Source organism: Parasteatoda tepidariorum, chromosome 3, assembly GCF_982258835.1.
Source record: "Parasteatoda tepidariorum strain Cologne lab strain chromosome 3, Ptep-v5.0, whole genome shotgun sequence".
Lineage (NCBI taxonomy): Eukaryota > Metazoa > Arthropoda > Arachnida > Araneae > Theridiidae > Parasteatoda > Parasteatoda tepidariorum.
In genome coordinates this window covers 92860922-92880701 of record NC_141757.1, presented here as the reverse complement: position 1 = coordinate 92880701, position 19780 = coordinate 92860922, and the positions used below count along the sequence as shown (strand labels likewise).

Genomic DNA, 19780 nt, shown 5'->3' with positions numbered 1-19780 from the left:
TAGACATTTTTTTTCTTCAAAAAATACGTATCCGAATTAGAAATAAAAATTTCAGTTGCAATTGGAATGTTTCTCTTTCGCAAAACCTAAAACAACAGTGCATTTTTTAATTTGAAACATAAAATAAAAAAAAGGATTAAACATTAACTTGGGATCTGCATTTTGTTCCTCTTTGCTACTAGGGTTGAATTCGGTATACATAAAAAATAAAGTTAACTGAAATAGTAAACAATTTACACTCTAGTCAAACTTATTCTGCAAATCACTAAAATTGCTTTTGTTAAATTACATAGGAAAATAAAGCATAATGAATTGTAGGTAGCAGAAAGGAAAGCTGCCAGTAGAGTTAAATTTTAAGTGTACTTGTCTTGGAAATTACGGAATTTCAGTCATACAAATATTAACATCTACCTCTATTAGTTTCAATAAACTTAATATTTAATGAAATACTAAATTATAAGTCAGTAAATAAAGTTACCACGATTGTGGTTACAGAGTAGAATTGTAACAGAGGCAAAAAATTAACTGCAAGTCAATTTATTTGGACAGTCTCAATTGAAAAGAGGAATTATTTGTATGAACGAAGTTTAATCTTATCTTAAAAAAATGATAGGAATATTAAAACAATAATTTTTCAAACTAGTATTATGCTAGTAACAGAAGGGAAAGGAAATAAAATTTTTTACTTTGTCAAAGTTTTAATTTCTTTGAATACAGCAAATATAATGAAGTTTTTCAAAACGGTTACCTTATCTAAAAATAGATCGCACAAGGAGTCACATGACACATTTTTGCCAATTCAGCAGAAATAATTTAATTCAATGATTATGGTAACAGATTGGAAAAAAATCGTGGGACAATATTAAAATGCTTTTACTCAAAAGTAATTTTAAAACTGCATATCAAACAAACTGTGCTGTATATTACATATCACACAATTTCCATAACTAAATACTATAAAGTTATTTTCAATTTGCAGTTGGTTTAATTGCAGTTAAAAAAGAGGCAAAGAAGGCTGGGACATAGCAGTTTATCTGTATCTGACATAATAACTATATATATATATATATATATATATATATATATATATATATATATATATATATATATATATATATATATATATATATATATATATATGTGTTCAAAATGAAGAAAAAAAAAAACAAAGAAAAAAAATAGACAAATAAAAAAAAAGGGGGGGGGGGAAATAATAAGTAATAAGTAAAAAAATAACAAACAGCAGTTTAAAAAAAAAAGGGGGGGGGATACAATTTTATATAAAAAACCGGAAAAAAGCCGGAAAAAAGATATAATCTTTTCATCAGCCCACACGATTATATCCGTAAAACAGAGTGCTTTCTGTTTTACGGATATAATGGTGTGGGCTGATGAAAAGATTATATCTTTTTTTCCGGTTTTTTAAATAAAATTTTATCCCTTTTTTTTTTCTTCTTTCTTTTTAAAGCTGTTGTTCGTTATTTTTTTACTTATTACTTATTATTTCCCCCTTTTTTCATATGTCTTTAATTTCTCTTTGTTTTATTCTTCATTTTGAACTTATCTAATGGGTTCTGTTTACTTGCAGCTTAAGCGCAATAAATGAAACTTATTGTTTTTCTTAACTTCGTGTTTTCTTGTACTTATTTATTAAATTTTTTATATATATATATATATATATATATATATATATTTGTTTATTTTACAGTGACTAATGCTGAACTTTTGTGCAAAATTCATTTTTCAAATGTTTCTAATTGAAAATTTTTGAATGATTTTTAAGCTTGTGCCCAAAATTGCTTTTTTTTAGTTGCTGTCCAAATTTCAGGATCATAGTAGTATTGCGTTATAATTATTGGAGTTATAATAGATTCGACATAGCGTTTCAGGACAAAGAACAGAAAAAATATTGAGAAATCGTAATAAAAAAGTTGAATAAGAAAATCTGTCAAAATATTGTTTTTATTTTTATTTAAGTAAATGTGAAGTCTGGAAAATGCGAGTTAAATTGAAGTATTGTTGAATTTAGTTCATTGTTTCATTTTATTTATATATTGCGTTTTATAATGAAAAAAGAACATCATCTACATGATAGCCAATCTATGTCAAAACATCTGACATATTCACGACTGTAAAATCCCATGGCCAACTTACACAGTTATGTCAATGTGTACTGTTTTTATAAACGAAAATAAACATTTTAAACTAATTAAAATACACAACTCTAACATTTATTCAGCAGATTTATTTCTGATAATTTTCTTTTTTACTTATTGCATTCAAAAGATGAAAATTCATTGTACCGACGACATGTTTACTTTACAGTATTGAAAATCAGTAATATTGATGAAACATGTTCTAAAATATTTTTATTTTTCTAAACAAACAGACGCCAAGCATGTATAATATTTGTTTCCTCAAAAGAATTATACTAAAATATCTTTCAAAATAAATCGTGTATACACTTCTCAAATAATAAAGCAATTTTAATAATAGGTTTTATTAGTCGAATATAAAATATTATATTATCGTGTAAAATGTTATTCTTTCAGTTTTCTAGAAAAATAAAATTATAATGCATATTTTTTTAAAATCAAAATAAGCCTTTTTTAAAAATACAATAAATTTTGAATTAGTTACTTAATTAGATTAAAATGTATGCATACAAATTTTATCCATTAAAAAGTAATTAAATTAAAACTAATACTAATCCACAGAAAACGATGGTGAAACACGCAATCATTGGTACTTCAAAATGCACGCTACAATTCTTGTATTTTATGGTTTTTATTAATGGAAGATTTAATCTAAATTGGAATTTTTAAAATTGCAAAATATAGCTCTTACTTAAAATACGTTCTTAAATAGTTGAGTCAGTTTTAAATCAACATGGATAACTTTATAAGCTAAACGGTTTTAAAAATTTTCCTCAGTAACTGAATAATCTGTTTAAATAATTAAAATGAAGGAATATGAGAATAATAATGTTAGAAACGTTTACATATAAGATGAATATTTTGAAAAAATTTCAAGGTAATCTAGTAAGGTCTTTAATTAAATAATAAATAAATGATTAATACGTTTATATAAACGCTGAATATTTTTAAGAACTTTCGCGGTAATTGAATAAAATCTGTAAATAAAATAATTAATGAATAACTGATATAAGTAATGTTTGTATACAAGGTGAACATTTTGTAAATTTTTCGTAGTAATTGAATATGATCTATAAATAGTTAAATAATAAATGAATAATTAATATGCGTAACCTTCATAAATGAGCTGAATGTTTTGAAAAACTTTCACTGTAATTGAATAATGTTGATAAATAAATAGTGGAATATTTTCACAAAATAGGGTTGTGTGGAGCTTACGTATCTTTTCAAATGATTTAATATTTCTTATTTCGGGTATACATATTTTTTAAATTTGCGTCAATATATTTTCGTATTCTTGTGAAACGACTAAAGCTCACTGTAGGCGAAAATATTTGTTTCGTGGATTTTTAATCTCTAATGCAACTTCTATTTTAATTTTCTGATTTCGCCAGTTCATTGTTTAATTTATAGAAAAAAATTAAGAAGAAAAACAATTGCTGCATGATTTTCTTTCTAATATTATAGTTTAAATTTATTATAGTAATTTGGTTGTTTTACCATATTATTTAAAACTTAGCCTGGTTGGTTTAAAATGTTTAAAAAAGTTTCATTTTGAGATCATTTATCTAATAACACAATTTTCCGATTAACTAATCAAAATCTCGGGAATTTTTAATCATTGTATCTCAAGAAAATTAGTTAAGGTAGAAGGTTTATCCACATTTTACAAAAATATTTGTTCATTTAATTATTATTATTTTTTTTTTAAATTTTCAATTTGACGCTATTTCATACCTTATAATGATTGTTATCTGTTTATCTGAGTCCTTAAGTAAATCGTGATCTCATATATTTTCATCAATTGCGGACAGCACAGGGTCATTGATTACGTTTCAGGATCTGGTTAAGGCCATAATTTCGAGTCATACTACGTAATACAAGAAGTAGACCTGTAATTACCACAATAATCCAATCCTCATACTCTGCTTTCTTTCATGTAAAAATATGATTAAATAATAATAAAAAAATACACAGTTAAAATTACTTTCTGAAACTCAATTTAATTGAACAGAAGATGCTAATATTATTAACCACTTCCCAAAGATAGCAGCAAATTGGCCTTGAGACAAAGGATTAGTTTCAAAGTAAATATTATAAAATAAATATTATTCAATAAATATTATTGAACTATTAATAAATATTAATAAATATTTAATGTTACGTATAATTCCACTAAGATGTAGTTTGTTAAAATAACGGGGATATTTTCGTATCATGACCTGCACCGTTAAGGCACCAAATTAATTTTAATCAAGAAAAATTAAAAAAAAAAAAAATAGAGGTTTGCCCGGGGGTGGCTATGAGTTATACCCCTCTAGTTAGTCTCTTTCTGTGATGTTTTTTTTTTTTTAGTTTCTCTTTTTAGTTCTTTTTTTAGTTGTTTTAGTTGCACAGAAGTTGGCAAGACTTGGTGATTATTTTGCCACAGATCACTATACGGATATCTTCCCGAAATAGGAACAAAGGAATAAACAAATGGAAAACTAGAACTGTGTGAATAGTAATATGGCAGTCAGAAAAGATATATGAAATGAAAATGTTCATTTTCTTGTTTTACTATCCATTTACCTCTTAAGTCTATTTAACCCTTTGCTTACGGTATATTATGTTGCACTATCACATGTGGTCCACATGTTGTACCAGCCATAAGAAAAATTTTAATAGTATTACGGACAATGGAATGGTCCGCTAAAAGAAATAAAATTTTTTTAAAAGAAAAAACAATGTTTTATTTCTCTGTTCAAATCAGCATTTTTTATTGTACTTAACGGCTTAATGACACGGAAGGTAAATAAAAATAATAAAATTACATATATTGAATTAGCTAAAACCTACAAAATATGTTTTCAAAACCCATTCTAAAAAATGCTTTTGTTTTTGAAAAGTTATGATAATCTGTTATTTATTAAACTTTAAAATGAAGTATAAGTGAAAGACAATTACTTCCAATATATATTAATAAACAATGAAAAAAGTTTTAAATACTTAAATATCACAAATATTTCGAGCCTAATTTTTTTTTAATAAAGAACTTTTATTATTCTTGCTATAAAAAATGAGATTTCCGGAAACTCCGCAAAAATGATTACTCAAATGCTTTTTTCTAAGAAAATGAATTATGCTAATATTATACCACTTTATTCTGGAATCCAATCATAGGCTATAAAAAAACCTATTTGCATAGGATTCTTAGAATTATTCTGGTATCTATAAATACAAGAAGCTCATAAAATAATCATTTCTGAGAATCAAGTTTGGGCTGTAAGTATTAAAACGAATTTTGGCTTTTAAAATATTTTATCATTTATCAATTAGTAATAATAAATTCATGTTTTATGCAGTTATTGGAGATCAGAGAAGTAAGATTTAAAATTTGATACGATTAAAGTTATAATTTGTTTTTTCGCATTTATGACTTAAGATATTTAATTCATAGTTTTGCGGTTTTCCATTTTGGTATACAAACTAATTTAAAACTCGTACCTGCGACATTTGACTTTTTTTTCGAAAGATTGAGTTTCCCTTTTGTCGAGTCGCATAGTAGACTAATCGAACATCACGAAGTCAAGCATCACTGGCTGAGGTCAGTAAGCGGGTGGGTGACCACTTTGATCAGCTTGCATAGGGACCGTGGGTGCGCGGTATCGGTCCTCGTAAAAATGTTCTACCATAAAGTGCTCGACTTCGTGGTCAGGTTTTCGGGCTACCAAAGCAGAGGAGCCGCCTCCTCTACAGAGAATCGAAATTGTGAAGGCATGTCTTCGGATCATGCCAGGGATGTTTTCCAAACTATCGCCGATAGCCCATTGTGCAACTCTAGTGCAATGTAAATTAAGTACGTACCTACCTATCCTTCTATCGAATATTACTTCTACATCGATTTTTGGGATTTTAGTATAGTATCTTCATATAACCTTGTTTTTATTTCTTGCTTATTATTCTTTCTCGAGCATATATATTCCCGCAGAATATAGCTATATTATTGTTGCGTTTTTATGCCATTGCCCGTAGAAATGCTCCTACACTGATTGCAGGGTGATATTCCTAAATTAAGTTGCATGTTATCAGTGCTTTCTATTTTTACTCTTTATTTTGCAAATACTTTCTATTTAGTTGTGGTTCTTGATCCTACTCAGGTAATTTGCATTGATTTATTAATATATATATATATATATATATATATATATATATATATATATATATATATATATATATATATATATATATATATATATATATATATATATATATATATATATATATATATATATATATATATATATATATATATATATATATATATATATATATATATATATATATATATATATATATATATATATATATCAGGTACAACTTTGTTGCTCTACGCATAACCGATAATCACTTAATGCTTCCTAATATAGAAGTGAAGGAGGGATAAGATTCTAAAAATAATACCTCCTTTGAAATATAAATCTAATTATAATTCAATGGTATGTTTTCAGCCTTGAAGTCCCAAAATAGAATTTCTACGCCTATTCTTTACCAAAGACATTTTATGAAAACGAAAGAGTTTTAATGTTGTTATTAATACAAAAGTATTAATAATTTTTGTATTACATATATATATATATCAAAAAAGATATTAAAAATATTTTTTTGATGTTTCTAAGATACCACAGCTTATATTACTAAGGTGTTTTAAATCCATTAAAAGTAGACTTTAAATGAAATCTAATATCATAAAAATGGTTAATTCAAATATATAACTCAATGTATTTTCATATCTTTTTATAACTATTTCATTAAACTCATTCGTTCATTTGATTTGTGGAAGATGGAATTTGGTTAAAACTTCACTGAGAAAATTTGCGCGGTTGCATTGGACAGAAAGTAATATTTTGAGACAAATTCATGAATTAAAGTCCCTTTTTTTAAAATCGTTAAAATTTGATACATTTTTGAGATATCTTCAAATAATGTTCTGAATTCTATTGGAGTTTTATTTTTAAATATTTTATCTTTAAAGTTATTTTAATTTTTTGAAATTCGCAGTCACAGTTTTTTTTCCTCACGCTTGTTCAGTTTAGTAAGTACGTTTTCAGTTAAGATTTTCTTTTACTCTTAGGTTGCTTTTTATTTAAATTTTTATGTCTAAAGAACGATTTTATTCTGGATTTATTAAGCATAAAAAATAATTTTTATGGATTCACAAAAAAAGTAGTAGTTTTTTTGAAATAATTTCTTAATTTTTATTTTATTTCTCAGATCATATTAAAAACAGTTTAAAAGGACAAATTATAAATGTCAGACTAAATACACGAAAAATATTAATATTTTTGATTACATTAAATAAGTTTTTTCACTGAAAAATAGCTTTATTAACATTAAAATGTTAAAAGTATTTTATAATCTATTGTATCAGTGGGGATACCACACTTAATGCTCATTATTTAGATTGAAAATATAATTTAGAATATAGTACGTAAATAAACAATAAACTGATACCTGCAAGTGAAGTTAGTGTGTGTGTGTATCTATCCCGATTGACTGTTGAAACGTGGCATTTGTTTATGTTAGCAACTGTTCTTTCGATCTTATTTCGGACAACCCTAGTCTGTAAAATATGAATTCTCATAAGTAACACATTCTATATTCTTTCACAAGGAAAGATTTGATTAATTTCTTATTTAACACAAAGACAGGCATGAAGCCATGTAGAACATTATAACGAATTAATTATCCAACGAAGTTTGCCAGATACACAAGACAAGAATAATTACTGTTACAATAAAATAGATAAACATATAATGAATCTAGGTTAAAAAAAGGCGTAGACAAGAAAGAATTACATTTTAACAAATTCAATATCCAATACGGTGTTGGATTTAATTAAGTTCACGTTAATTAACAAACTTATGTTGGGAAACTTAGCTTGACCTTAGACAGCAATGTCCAAAATATTAACTTGTCATTTTTTTCTGAATAACCAGCTGGTGCTGAGATCATAGGTCATGTGCCTGTGTATTAGTGATCTTCTTCTTCTTGAGTTGCTATATTATACGAGGTGCTTTTTTAAAATTTCCTCACGCCAAAAATTTTACCCTATATTAATCGTGATTTTTTAAGAAAAAAATTATGCATTGTTTAGACGTTATGTAGTAATAAAAAATAAATAATGGGTTTTCATTCAATTTTTTCAGGCACATTTGAAAAATTTACTATCTAAGCAATTTACATGGCGATTAACATTAAATGAATGTATGCACGGAATCAAATTTTTCAAGTAATCTTATGATATTTTAACACCCTAAAGACAGATATAATGTGAGACTAAAGTGTTCAGGATCTGTTTTGGAAAGTAACTACAAGAAATAATTTAATTAATTTGTTTCAAGTATTTACTTTGGTTCTGAATCATGAATGATATTTCCTTATAGAAGTTTAAACTGAAACATAGTTAAATAAGTTCTTATGAGATTTATTGAAGATTTAAGTAGAAGGCGATTCATCATATAAAGTGAAATACTGGAAATACATTGTACTAATTCATTTCCTTGTTATTATTCTTTTGGAAACAGAGGTAAAAAAAACAGCAATAAAAAAGTTATGAATAGTGTAAATTCCGAGTAATTCTTAAAAATCTTATGTTTATCTCAATCAGAACTTGCAAAGTTATTTACATATGCTATTTATTCTTCATTAATTGGCTCTGAGATGAACTCAAATGATAAATATTTCCCTTCGCAAAAGGCAATAACTCGTAGACGCTATAATTACAGAAATTTTACAGAAAATTTTACAGAATATTTAAAATTAAGAAAATTTTTTCGATGCATAATTTTTTCTTCTATAAAAATCCTTCATTAATAACAGCGCAAGTTACAAGAAAAGAGTTGTTATGAAACTAAAGAGAATCCGGTGTTTCATTGAATTGTAAAGTTTTAATGATGAAGTTTGTGTTTTTTATGTATTTTTTATTTCTTTATATTCACCATAATACTTAATAAATAATAGGAATATATTTTTGCAGTACATTTAAAATAAGAAATGCAGATGTTTTCTAAAAAGCGGGACATTTTTAAAAATCGGCGGGTCGCGGGACAGTCCACCAAAAAGCGGGACTGTCCCGCTAAAATCGGGACGTGTGGTCACTTTATGCTAGAGAGAGCTGTAGGCAGTTGAGTCAGGAGAAACTTTAAGAAACGTGTTGGGATGACGTCAGAGAGGATCATCTTTAAGTCTTATGGCTCATGATATAATCCTTTAGAAATAAATAAAAGCACAGAGACACTAAAGTATAACATGTCAATAATATAAATCTACTGTATCAACTCACCATTTGTTTTAAGTAAGAGGACGCAGTAAGAGGTAAGTAAGTTTTAGTAAGAATACGCTGGGCCCCTATGGATAGGAGAAACTTTAAAAAGCGTCTTGATGACGTCAGAATCGATTGTCCTTAAGTCAAAGAATATACATACTCCTTTCTACATGCTTTGTTTAAGTATCAAAGTTCATGGTTCATGCATTTTCTGAACTAATTTACGAATAAATTAGCTCTGCTAATATTATTCCGTGTATTTAAGAGTATTACTAGAGAGAAATATAGTTAAGCTATAGTACGATATTGATACTAAGACATAGCTATAGCACGTAAGATATAGCTAATTTTTATATATAAAAACACAAGAGGGACTAGTGCGCTGAATATGCATCATTCTTTAATAGATTTACAGTAAATTATCAATCAAAAATTGTTGTTTCTCAGTGCAAATAGGCATTAAAAAAGAATTCCAGGAGAATTCAATGAGGAAAAAGTATTATCTTAAATTGCTATAAGAGCTGGTGGTTTATGCGTGGTTGGAACAGAAAGACATGAAAGCAGGAGAATAGATGATCAATTACGTGGACGTTCTGGTCATCAGAGGGATCCTGGTTTTTCTAAGTTCTTTTTATCTCTTGAAGTTGACCTAATGAGAATATATTTTGTTATAAAGAAAAAGCCTCAAATGTTTTTTAAAATTTATTCATAGAATTATCCCATCTCATAAAGTGTTAATAATAATATTTGAACCTAGTATAATCAGTCAATGCTTCTCCTGTTGTAATTCTACAAAGCTTTTATTACTTGTAAAAAAATTATCTCATAGGTGATAATTATTCCTAAAACTGTTAAAAGAAGTTTTCTATCCAGCGTAAACATTCCCATGGGAACAAAAGTTACATATTGTACATATCGATCGAAAGCTGAATATGTATATTGGAAATAATTTAGTTTATAAGGATCCGCCAACAGATTAGCATTAGTTTCAGTTTGAACTGTTAAGATATCCTTTGTTTTTAGTATTTCTTCAACAACTAATGTAGAGGTATTAACCAATAATATAAGTTCATAGACGCAAACACCGCATATACTCAAGTTCATAGCTGTATGAAATATTTTAGATGAATGTGGAACTAAAATCCAACTGAGAGTATAACATAAGTTGATTGTCCAAAATGCAAAAAGAAAAAATACCAGCGGGGACAAGATTTGATACATTTCTTTGCATTTTCGAGTTATTTTAGAAAATGTTGCTTTTATTTCAAGTAAAACTTGACGAGTTATTTCCGTATGCAATTTATTCTTTAGTAATTGGTTTTGAGATTGTAGCAAACGATGTATTTCCATTTGAGAAAGACAACAAATGGCAGACGATATCGCTGTTAAAAAAAAGAAGTGAAGCAACACTGAATAGTATAGTACATTTACAATCATTTTTGATACACGATGATCAAGTAAATAATTCAACAATTTAATCTCAAAATTTGCCACATAACTTTCTTTTTCTTTTATAATGCATTCTATAACAAAACAAGTTACCGGAAAAAGAGTTATTACGAATATAAGTAGAATTTGGTATTTCGCTGTGTTGTAATTTTTTAAAGATGTTGCAGTATTTATTAGAGAATTTATTTGTTTGATTTGATTGAAAATGTTTTGAATGGTTTTTCTCAAAGTTAAACTAATGCATATACAAAGCAATAAATCTAAGCCGAAAAAAATACCACAAGCGTTTTTTTCTTGAAAAGTGAGCAGACATGAAGCAATTGTATTGCAAATAGGGGGTATAATGAACAAACAATAGTGGATATTTCTCAGACTTGTCTTAATTAGTGGCAGAATAACTGAATTAGAAGATGTATCATTTCGTATAGGATCGTAATAAATTCCAATAACTTTTGCAGTGTTAAAAATCCATCTCCATCGAATATGGTCTTTGTTTTTAATGTTGAATTTCAACATTTCTCTTTCTAAATTTTGCTGATCTTTTGCTAAAAGTAAATTCTTTGAATATCTTTTTTAAATAATCTCTTTTAGGAAGAAATTCTTATGTTTATTAACTCATTGGAAAGCGAATACTGTAAATATCAGAAATTTTTTGAAGAGAGTTAATAAATTTTTCTATTAATTTTCAGAAAAGTGGTAGTGTTGGTATTATTTAGAATTCTTGTTTCTATTTCTGAGACAAAACTAATGTTTATAGGATTTGGACGAGCACAAAATATGCTCTTTTCTTTGATATAGTTACTATAAATAACTCATCCTTCAAATATTGTTGTTTTCTTACTTCACAGAGACAAAGTAAAGAAAACTGAGACTAAATCAACATAGAAAATATATAAGTTTTCTAAAAAAAAAAAAGAAACAAATCCTATTGCTTCAATTCTATCTACAATAGAAAAATCAAAGTCCTCAATATTGATCAATAACTTTTTTATGATTGAAGTTAATAACATTCATAATGTCCCAATCATAACGTGACAACCTGTCACAATTTTATAACATTTCCTTGATGTAAACAAACTCTGAAATGTAACACCTGAAACATGCAATTTACCTTGAAAATGATTAATTTTGTTTAAATTTATTTAGATGTTGCTTTACAAGTTGAAAAAATAACATCAGCTCTTTGGAGAGAGTGCTAATGTACATTAAAACGTTTGCCAAACTCACAACAACAGTGGAAAATATCATCGCCAACTCGCAATCAAGAATGATAATAATTCGCAAGGCTAATTCGCAATGATAATAATTCGCAAGGTTTGACTAAAATAAATATATTTCACTGATTTAAAGACGAAAATCAAACATTTGAACAGCTGTTTTAATTTTGATAAATTTCTTTTCCTTTTATGGCATTGAAAATATTATTTATTGAAGTGTTTATTTTACTGTACTAAAAATCAGCGTGATGAAACATGCTTGAAAATGGTCTTATTTTTCCAGATGACTCAAACATATCTTAAAATTGAAAAAAATATTTGACCATGCGAAAGAATTAAGTAAAACATCGTCTAAAATAAATTATGTATATATTTCAAAATAATAAATTACATTATTGTACTTCAGTCGAAGTAAAATATATTATATTATTGAGTAAAATGTTGTGTTTACAAAAGCAATGAAATCACAATTTATTTATTAAATTAACTAAGTCTTCATTAAAATTTTCCGCAGAGGACCACATGAACGATGGTTTATCATGTGATCATTGCTACTATGTGATCATTGCATAAACATTGCTACTACGTAATAAAGCCACAACTCCTAGAACAAACTTAATTACGAACTGAATCATGATCCAAATAGCAAAATAGATTATTTTTAATATATATCCTTAAATAGTTGAATCAATTTAAAATCAATATGAATAACGTCTATATCTAACCTGAATGTTCTTAAAAGCTTTCACTGTAATTGAAAAGTGTAGATCAATAAATAATAAAGAATTTCGTATATAGGAAACAGAAGGACATTAAAGAATTACTTTTCAAATACTTTTTTACTTTTGTTAAATATACTTTTAAGCTTATGACACTAGATTTTATAGCTCTTGTGAAACGACTTATAATTTTTTAAATGTCGAAAAAATGATCGTAAATGCTACTGCCTCAATTTTTGATTTTGTTTATTGTCTGCTTTTAAGTAAATAAAAAGTAAATAAATTATTTAAAGTGAATAAATTATTTAAAATAAAGAAATTATTTTAAGTAAATAAATAAAATAAATAAATAAATAAAAAAGTATATAAGTATATAAATAATGCAAGCCTCATTTTTTCCGATTAATTTTTAAAATTAATAAGAAATGGATCAACACTTAATAAAAATTTTCAGTTTTAAATTAAGTCATTTAGTTGTTTCATCATATTATCTAAAAATAAAAATCTTTTCACTATTATAATTATAATTTATAAAATATCACTAATATTTAAGACAATATTATATAAATTATATCCAATATAATAATTGTAATATTAATTGCAATTAATTAATAGTCAATGCGTAATATAATTATGTAATATACAGACGTGCCAACCTAGCAAAATTAACATTCAGGAGTTTCCCTAACAAGAATTCAGGAGATTTCAGGAGGGGTAAAAAAAGGTGCATGGTATGCAACATTTGGCACTTCTAAGGAATTTTAAGTAAAAAATTTATTAAATATAAGAATGCAAGAAATTTTACACACTAATAGAGCAATAATTGTTTAAAAATATTAAATGAAAATAAAATAATTAAACACAGATTTAGCAACACAAAACTATATTAGGTAGATACTCTTTAAATAAATACCATTTCCTTAATAAAACATTATTCAAAAACCCTTGACACTGTAATAAAAATGCACAAAAACTTTTAAAAAATAAACAAATTGAATAACTATTTTATTTTAAAAAACCAATTCAATACTAATGTATAAAAATACTAATGTCTGTACAATAAAGAACCAATTATCCGGGATGCTCGGGACCATCGCTATCCCGGATGTCTTAATTTCCCGGTTTCCTGGATCGACAAAAAAGTGTCGTTAATCGATGTTTTATCAAACCCAAATTACAAGGAAAAAATGTAAACACATTTTAAAGTAAGAGAAAAAAGAAAAGCACTCCTAAATCTAAAAAGGAAAAAAATTGTAGAAAAATAAAATTTAAAAGAATAAAAAAATTTGCAAGTTTAGACAAGAAAAACAAGTTAAAAAAATAATTACGATTCCTAAATCAACTAATAAACAAAACCAATGATTAAATAACGCAATATATTTCATGGGGGGGGAGGGCCAAAATAAAAGGAAAACCTATTAATCTAAATAAAAACAACACTTGAAAATTATCGAACCAAAACGATAGTTAAAAAACGGCACTAGCATAAATATTAAAACCTAGAACAAGGCAAGATCAACGGACTTTAAAAAAAAAAAACTAATGAAAAAATTTGGTAATACAAATAATTTTATTGAGTGCAAAATTTATCATGAAAAAAAAAAAAAAAAAAAACGTAGTGGAATCAGAAAATCGAAACTGCAATCTGCTTCATAAAATAATTGTATGCTTAAATTAATAAACAATTCTCCTTTTTTTTTTTTTTTTTTTTTATAAAAACGCGATTTTTAATTAAAGCAGGTGTGATTCCACATCAAGAAAAACTTGCGAATGATACCGCACTTCCAAGGAATCAGAATTTATTCAAAAGAAAAACATTTTATTTTTATTAATCGATGTCAAATAGATAAATATATTTTTCTCTTTCATCTTCTGTTCACTGATATGCATGTGCAATGCATTTTCCCCACCCCCTCGTAAATCAAACAGCAAACGAAATCATCATGCCACTCCTTTGAGTTTAACGACCTAAAAGAGAATGAAGATCTAAAATCTTCAAGGTCGCGGAAGAAATGACGTTTCTCTGGGTAAACGGGGAAAAAAATTCTTCCCTTCCTCACATTTTCCTCTACTCAACTTCAAGGATTAGTCCAGTTTCCGCTTTTTTTTTCATATCGTTTTAGTTCAAAATGGCGGGAGAACCGAGCAAATTTTTTTTCCGGATTATCTGGATACCAGATAAATGGTTCTCTACTGTATGCATGAAAAAAAGAGTTGCAGACTTAGCTCTCCGCAATTAAGTTTTGCTAAAGTCATTGGTACATGATTTGTTGAAATTGATCCATACTTCCGTTTCGACTTAAGACATCCTTGAAATTTTTTTTTTTTTAAATATACGAAGACTAAACGAATAATTGATATCACGTTGCTAGTTTACGAGCTTGTTGCCAACCGTGGAAAAATACGCATTAAAAACTATAAAAACAGCAAGATACAATATCAATTCCAACTATCGAGAGTACGAGTTTCCTCACTCCTGAACGGACGACACTCGATAACGACATGTGACGTCATTGCATTCAACTCTACACGAAAGAAGAGGAAGATTTCACCCGCCCCCAGTGTAAGGGGGCGGGTGAAATAGGAGTGTTAAGAGGTAACGTTGAAGAGGGGGGAAAATAAAGCATGTTCAGCTACGCTTCAGGCAGATGGTAGTTTGATAAGAGGGGATGAAATTCAAGCTGAAAGAAAAACTTACTTTCGCACTCGCGGAAAAATTAGGTAATTTTGAGTTTGGCCGTCGATCGCAGTAAAATTCGGAGTTTTTCAAATCAATTCCGGAGGGCGGGAGAATAACTCAAAATTCGGGAGACTCCCGCAAAATGCGGGAGAGTTGGCACGTCTGAATATATTAATTACTACTTATTTTTAAAAGTTTGCAGAAATAATATAATTTTTATATATTTATGTAATTTATGTATTATAACTCTAAAATATTATAAATTTTTAAAAAAATGTTTAAAATAATTATATTAAATATCTTTCTTAAATTAATCTTTATAAAATTTGATTTTGAGCTCACATATTTTTATCTTAGATGAAAACAAAAATTTACCGATGTTAAGGATTTTATTGTTGAGAAAAATAATTGGGTATTTAAATTTTTTTATTTTAGTTATTATCAGCATATTCCTAATTTATTGCATTTTTGTTTCATTCTTTACTTTCTTATACACCCATTTTGCCTGTACTCGATCTGTTGTCTGTATTATAGATTTCCCCCTTTTTTGTCAATTTTTCCACGTTGCTGCAATTTGGTTGATTTTGTAATATTCTAATATCTTTCTTCACATTGTCTTTTTACACTGATTAAGAAGAATTTCTTTCATATATAATTTCGAATCAACTATCGCTCAAGATACACTGCTAGAAATTTCTCTGAAAAAATGTTTAAATAGCAATTTAATTAATTTTTATTTTACCATATTTAAATAAAAAAGTCTAAATAATCATAAATAAGATGGTAATTAAACTGGTAGTTTTGAAAAAAAAAACTCGTTTACTAACTGCTTTTACCCAATACGGTTAAACAACTAAAATTATATCGCATCAACTAAGCCCACCAAATGAAGCCATTTAGTTCCTTGCAACTGCGTACGCATGATCGAGAGGGCTAAGTTCTCAGTTTCACGACCAACAGAACTGGGGTTCGAATCCCAGCGTTGACACCACCATTATTTATTTCATTCTCTTAAACACGCGGCGGATTTCTAATGTCCTGAGCTCTCCAATGCCTATTGCCTAGCGAAAAGCCCAGCTCCTATGTCTGGTTAAATTTCGTTTATAATGTTTCGAAGTGTTGCTTGCTGTAAATGGTTAAAAAACCGTACAGTTCTATATTCATGGTCTTATAACCATAAGAGTTGCAAACAAGCTCAAAACCGTAAATATAAAAATGTTCTTCACCGTAAACGTTACGGTTATTCGGATGGACAGACTGCTGTCGGTTATATTACTATAATTTCAGAATGAAAGTTTAAGTAATAGAAAATTCTTCTAGTTCATGATTGCTTTCATTCCATCAAAAAAATAATTTTTCTAGTCTTTGAATATACATTATGTTTACTAATTTTTATTTCCATAAAATCACGCTCACTCGTTGACTTTGTTCAAAGATCACTACCATGATCTACCTCCGTTCAAGCATTTTGTCATTAAAATATTTGATTCCGCAAAAATGTTGTCTCTTATAAGATAGAAATTAAATCTATGAAAGACAATCAACAGTTTCTTAAACGTATTAATAAATGAAAAAAATACTGTGCATTTTTTAATTTAAATTTTTAGTAAGTGTTTAGTAAAAAAAATAAATGAACGAAATTAAAAGAAAAAAATATCATATTATCACAAACGCAATAACTGTTATTAAGGCTGTTAGTTTGGTACGAAATGTCAGATGACTTGGTTACAGTTAAATTAGTTGAAAAGCTGTCTAATTTGGTATTTACAGGCTGAAATTACGATTCTAATTTACATAACATTTTAAATTTCAACTTGATTAGAAAGTAGAATTTTCGAGCATTCTTTTGCTTTAAGACCGTGTCAGCATCTTGAACGGATATATTCGTTGACTAAGCCACTTCTATTTCTGCATGGCACAATCCAGTTTTTAAGTAAATGAAAAATTTTCTTTCGCAGTTTTTCGTACAATTTAATTAATCAGATTTTTTAAGTAATGCAATGGAGGAAAGCTGATTTATTCTCCCGAAAACTCAACTAAGAAGTGAAGTATATTCACTTAGAGGCATACATAGTGTATTCAATAGTATATTCACTTGTATTTTTTGCATTTTATTTGCTGTTTTGTTTTGCATTTTGGAGTTCTAGATACTCTTCTGTGAGTGTTTAATGAAAATATTCATTTTTTCATACATTTCAGGAACTTCAGGATATATTTCTTTTATACCATCTGAAGCATTGAACACTTGGAAGCCAGTTCTTAAACGGTAAATCTATTTTCTACAATTTTTCTATTAAAACATTTTTTGTTGGACATTGTTTTAATTTAAATCAAATGTATTTGTCATACGAAAGTAATATAGTCTCGGATAGCCTGGTTGTTAGGATGTTCGGCCCATGTCCAAGAGGTCGTTAGTTCGATCTCCGTTGGTTGAAAACTCCTACTGTTGTAAATAGTGACTGGTGCACATTAAATATGTCAGGTCACAATGTACTCCATTCTACCATAACAAATCATCGTACTGAATTGGAGATTAATCGTTCTCTGTTTCAGGTCAAAATTACGATCTGTTGATGAATGAATGGATGTATGAATGGGTCCGCCATATAAAAGAGCAGGTCATGTGTGTGACTGCAGTCGTATTCGTGGCCATAAATGGCACCACCGAAAAACATGAAACGCACCCTCTGCCTTAAATTCGCTTGGTTTTACCAAGCAGGCTTGATGGTATTGGCACGTTGCATTACAAATCAACAACAGCAACTGCAAATAATTTAAGAACGCGTTGTCATAGATAGTTTTCTAAAAACGTGTATATTTATTTACAAACATGGTAATTAAATGTATTTGTAATAAATTTACAATATTAAACTATAGAAAAGATTGTTGAGATAATTTTTATGATAAGATTGTTAAGATAACTTGATTTCCATAGAAGGGCGCTTAACCCGTTTGGTAAAAAATTATTGTCATTTTGTCACGCTTTGAATGAAATAAAAAGTTTTGTCCGTATAACAGCGTTGACGGTTCAATTAGAATTCTGTACCCGATTCGCATCGATCACAGTGCTGACCTAAAGTATCCTCAGTCAATGTTGGATGGATAATGGGTTACAATCCCCTTGCCGTTGGGTAAATCATTGGAAACTTCCGTGGTTTTCATCTCCACGTAACGCAAGTGCGAGTTAGTTCCATCAAAAAGTTTTCAACGAAGTCCAGTTTGTCCCACTGCTCAAGAATGGGACAAACTAGAGTTCTCTTGTTTTCTGGATTGGGTTCAAAATTGCAAGACTACGGAATTGAACATTGATAATCGTAAATTCAGATGTAAAAATGGGAAACAAAACATTGGAGTGAGAATTCTTAATATATAATAGTTCTTCTTAATATTATATAGTGATTACAACTTTTACACAATATTTTGAATCAGAAATTGGAAGTAGCAAGTTGATTTTTGAACCCAATCTCTATATCTAAAGAAACAACATACGATTTAGTATCTGTTATAAAACGATTTAGTATCTGTTATAAAATACCTGTTACAGATAATACTAGTCATCTCAAATTTTGTACTTCATATTATTCTTTTTTCAGATGTCTCATGTCAAGACGTCTCATGTCAAGACACCTAGTGAAGATGTCATAAATATGTTGGAGAAACATGCTGCGGGAATTACCAGGAATGAGTCTGAAAATGTTAGACTCATCGTCGTTCACAAGGAGCGAAATTCAGGGATGAATAGTTTTGATTGGGCTATCTTTCGATTAGTGAATTTTTTTACTCTAGTTGTTTTGCTGATGTTATTTTATCATTTATTAAGCAATCCAAAACGAGTATAGGTAAAGCAACTGTAAAAATGCTTGTACTCTACTCTGTAATAGATTGTTTCGTGAGAAAAAATTACGTCTGTGAATTAAGTAAAAAAGTCATTAGATTTCAGAATGTTTTGTTCCCCTTACAAGGGTTGAAGAAATTTTGTGATGTTTCTGGAAAACAATAAAGGTAACCAATACTTTTTTTGAAATGTATTTGATTACATACGTATGTTTTATTGCCCATTTAGAAGTTTTTTTAAATGAAATATTATGCCTAATCTGCTACTTTCATTGTCAACTGCTGTGATATATGCGAGATTTAAAACAAGATAGTATGAAAGAGCCTTGCGGTCCTTAATTACCATACTTGAAAAAAAAAGAACATGCAACTAGATGAGTAATGAGTACTTCACAATAACTGATCAAACTTCGGTTTTA

The 19780-nt window shown here is 28.0% G+C and overlaps 1 long non-coding RNA gene across 2 annotated transcripts; it reads left to right on the top strand.

Moving 5' to 3' along the window:
- Positions 1-5350: 5350 nt before the first annotated feature.
- Positions 5351-19555, top strand: LOC107440112 (uncharacterized). Of its 2 annotated transcripts, none has more exons than XR_006224685.3 (3): positions 5351-5420; positions 17727-17793; positions 19121-19555. It is a non-coding gene; the product is annotated as an uncharacterized LOC107440112 (long non-coding RNA). The 2 variants fall into 2 exon arrangements; XR_006224684.3 differs by having other exon boundaries at positions 5416-5518.
- The last annotated feature ends 225 nt before the right edge of the window (positions 19556-19780 follow it).